We start from the raw sequence: 4,842 nt of genomic DNA, 5'->3' as shown, positions 1-4,842 counted from the left end.
ATCTTTGTTATTAGGGTGCCACTTCAGAGCAGCTCTGACAGCAAGGGCTGCTCCAGCAAAGATGAATAAAGAGCAAGACATGCAGGGTGATGGGGAAAGCAAACCAGATCTGAAGTGTGGTAAAAAATTGGAAATAAGCTTGCAAGGTGAATGAGCTTGTAACTTCTGAGCTACGGCTATAACATGCTTTGTGTAGAGCTATGCCGACACCTCTAATGTAAGACACAGAGCCACGGACGTAAAGTGCCTTTTGCAGAAGTGGATGACAGTGGGGGCTGTTTAAAAACAGGGCAAGGGGAAAACCCCAGGCCACCTCCTCCTTTTGTCATAGGTAGAAAGACTCATTAAAGCATTCTATAAATATGAGATTGACTAATGTGAAAAAAATTGCACTTTCATGTGTCTTGGAGAGTTTTTTGGGGGAGGGGTGTATGTTTGTCAACTATTGTTATTTCTTGATGGTGTAGTACCTGCTCTTAATAAAACCACAAGCTGTAGGAGGTAGCATAAACACATGCACTCTCACATACCCATGACTAAACCACAGCCCTCACCAAAAAGCAATTCTGTGACCACAGAAGAGCAAGTAAGTGCACTGCAGTATCTATCTCTATGTGTCTAAATGGGAATCCTTTGCTACATGCCCACTGTAGCAGGAAGATTAGTGGAGGCCTGGAGAGTTCAAAAAGATTCTTAAAAAGCTAATGGTTCATCTGCGGCTTCAGGAAATTCCAAGCATGGTGAAGCCAAACCGCACCATGAATATTTAGCATCTGTACATGCTGTTTGTTGTCACTTTTTTGGACCGTAACCTTTTCTCTTTTCCTCTCTGCCTGCACTGGACAGAACTTCCTCATCCTTAGCAGCGCAGCTGGTGCTAATTCAGTTTCTCACTGAGATGACCAAATGGCTGAAGAAGGCAGGTAGCAGAGATAAACCTTTATCCATACTGAAAGACATGCTGCATCTACATTTGAGGATAGTGAAACAATCCACTGTTTTCCAGTCTCCAATCCTGTATAAGTAGATGGGTTCAATGCGAGTCAAATAAAGACTCAGACGTGTGCAATTTACAGGCTGTGATGCTAAGCTGCTCCTACCTTGTCCCATCACAAGCGAAGCCGGGCAAACTCGCTCCCAAAGGAGCAGCAGAGTGAGGTGAGACAGCTGCTGCTGGCCCTGACACTTGTTACCTCCCAGCAGACCCAATCTGCTCAGATACAGCGTCTCAGTGTCACGGAATATACAGGAGACAGCAACGCAACAGCAACGTTAGTCCTCTGTATTTGTTCCAGATGGAGGAATTCCTCTTCTCTCATGTTCTAAAAGAGCTTCCGGGCTTACGCCCTAAGCCTAGGGCATCGCAATGCGGAAGGTAAAAAGTTGGTTTCAAAGAAACAGTAAACTCGTGCTGAAAGTGATGGCAAGTTGTCAGACATAAGCAAATCAGAGAGCTAAAGTCCAAGTGCAAAGCCCATTCTGCCAGCTGTGCAGGAGCTGTGGCTCCTCTGCTTCACACTAGGCCAGCGGGGACTGATTGAATTACGCAGATGGCCCTGCCATCTTGAAGAAAATTTTGACGGAATAATAAAAAGTCAACATTTTTCATGGGAACAAGATATTAAAATTAAACAAATAATGTCTTCCATTGAAAAGATATGCTTCTCCTGCTCCGACAGGGGGATTGGACTAGATGATCTTTTGAGGTCCCTTCCAATCCCTAACATTCTGTGATTCTGTGATTCTCCACAATACAACTGTGAAAAATTTTCACCAAGCCCTCAGTGGTTTCACTAAGGAGGAGTTAATGCATGAGTCTACGCTGATCCCAAAAATTTAGACCTGTGTATGAATGACAACTGCCATGTGGAAAATATTGCTATATAGATTACTTTAATTAGCATCAAGTGTAGTTAACCAAGAATAACTCCACATGTATAATTCCTTTTATGCCACTTTAAAACTTAATCTGATTTAGATTCAGTCACTTCCAAACCTATATAAGCTAACCTGAGGGAAAGGCAGTCAAACCAGAATAAAGAATGCTCACACTGAGAATCAGGCCACTCTATGGAAAGGAAATGAAACTTGGACCTTATCACATATCGAGAAAATGTCTTTCTGTGGACAAACTCATAACCGAGGTCTTGGCACAGATTTGCTCTCATGCAAAAACTAAAGCGCATCTTTTGTTAGAGGCTGTGAGGTGCTCAGCTTCCTGAACTCCCACGGACTCCCTTGATCAGTGCTTTGATAACAGAAACAAAATAAGAGAATTCGTGCAAACGAGAACATTGCTTTCTGCGATGTAAGAAGATAGGGAGCTCTGAGAACAGTGATGCATTTGTCGCATTTATCTCTCCATTTAACAAAGCTCCCTATGAACCACTGTGCATTATTCATCAGGTCTGCAGCAGCACTACGGATGCTGTTCACAGTTCTGAGATTGTATTACATGTCTGAAACACACCCACCTTTCACTGGCAAGACCTTTGAGGATATCCCATTTAGTGGGAGGCTCAAACCAAGCAATTTTTTTTTTTTAATGAATAGTTTATTCATCAAAAAAATAATGTCAGCTGACTGGTAATTGTGAATTTGACTTAAATTTACCAGGTAGCTTTGACCCTGTTTTCAAGTGAGGGAGAGAGATTATGCTATTATACAGACCTGTTTTAGCATTTTGAAAAGATCATGTTTCAATTCTTCACGTCAGATTTACACCAACAGTAGTTATGGACATTAAGGCAGTGATTAGTGAACACCATAAGAAAAGTCTGAAAGTCAAATGAATACTCTTTAATGGAGTTTGCAATGTTCCAGTATATAGTGGTGATGTATGTGCTATATGAACTAATATCACTTTTATTTCTGGATGGAAATATACAGGGTGTTTCAAAAAGATGGACCCAATTTACCAAAACTTGATAACTCATTAAACCATTTGTAAATTTTTGTGTGATTGTAACATGTTGCCATCATGAAATATACCGCTTTAAAATTGGGTCCATCTTTTTGAAACATCCTATAGTTTCTTGCAAAGCCTAAGTGATATAGGAAAAACAATAACCATTCCATTAATGTTATTTTGCATTTAGAAGAAGACCAATAAATTTTGATGGAAACCGTAATCTAACCTCCTTTTTCCAGCTATATATGTTTAAAATCTAAAGTGATGGTTGAAGACATCCTTTGGGGTAAATACTCCCCTTTAGAAGAGACATCGTTTAGCTTTTTTCACAACACTGATTTTCAGCCTTGCATCCTACATGGCTAACACACCTAATTTTGGCCTTCTAGGATCCTGCCGGCCTGCAACTTGTTCTGAAATTATCTGGGATTCAACTACATGAAAGACTGAAACCTAATGAACATAACTGACTGTAATTAGCCTTTTGTGGGTCGCTATGCCCTTTAACTTCAAATGCATACAAGGGTTATGCTCATTGGAGAGATACTGAGTGAACATTGAATCCACTCTTCACACAGAACAGTAAAACTATTCCTTTAATGTGCATTCATATTTTTTACAAGAGCATTACTCGAAATGCCAAAATAATTAGAGAAAAAAAAAATCAAGGCACTGTCAACTTAGAAACCACAAACAGTAGATGTCAATGAGAAAATTTGTTTTGCAGACTGATTCTGCTTCTTTTGAAACAAAGGAAAAATGTTTATGACTTCAAGTTACTCTGTTTTTTTACAAAGTTTGCATGTTCATTAAACTCAATTACGAAATATTTTCAGATAAGCTTTGTGCAGCTTATATTATAAAATATAAATATTGAACTAGCAAAACTCCCACTTTTTTAATTAAAGAGACATGCCCTTCTTCCAGGCAGACACTGAACACAGGTGTATTTCCACTGGGACTTCAACCCCTCAGCTGTCCTAGGGCAAGTCTTAGCATAGGCAACACTAACTTTGCTGCAATAGCACTGGCACAGCCAGAGCCTACTCAGAACCCGAACAGCCAAATCATGTGCACTCATGTAAACCACCAGTGCAACAACCCTTGTCATTCAACTCTTTAGTGGAAGCAAGTCTGGAACTAACATTAAAATGTATCCACTGATCAATGCACGGCATATAAATGGCTTACAAGAAAACTACATACATAAAATGTCTCACACTATTATTTTAAACTGAATCTGGAGTTCATATTCAGCAGCTCACTGGGCAAAAGTTCATCTCCTCCATGTGATTACCAAAGTTATCTGTGGTGTTTAGATGTGAGACCTTGAAGTAACTGTGTTATCATCACAGTATTCACAAAATGCTATGGTCACAATCATCACAGGGAGCTAAGAAGGTCACGTCCAATATCCAGATCCTCACTGCAGAAGTCATACAGCAAAGCTGTCACCACAGAGATAAACAGAGTCTATCATATATTCTTACCATAATAACACAACAATGTCACTATGCATGCTTATTTTCATCATATGTTATTTTTACTGTAGATCAATCTTTGGTTTTTGGTGTATTCTTAAAATTTCCATACTGTTTTCACAGTAGCTGTTACAACTATGGACAGATGCCTTCAAAAAACCAAAATAACTCAGCAACAAACAACTCAAAAGAGAAGCACATGTACGAATTAGCTGCTTTGCTCAAAGGAATGATGGGTTAACAACCATCCCTGGGAAATTCAGATCTGTAAGGACTTTTTCCTGAGACGAGTAAGGAATAATACACCTTTATTATTGGAGTACTCACTTGACATCACAGCTGCTACAGGGAAGATACACTCTACATAAAGATGTATGATATTAATGTAGCAACTTCTGCATCCACAGATATGCAGGTCTTTGGTTTTGTTTTTAAATAAAATACCCATTC

This window comes from Caloenas nicobarica, chromosome 1, assembly GCF_036013445.1.
Source record: "Caloenas nicobarica isolate bCalNic1 chromosome 1, bCalNic1.hap1, whole genome shotgun sequence".
Lineage (NCBI taxonomy): Eukaryota > Metazoa > Chordata > Aves > Columbiformes > Columbidae > Caloenas > Caloenas nicobarica.
This window is presented reverse-complemented; position numbering follows the sequence as displayed.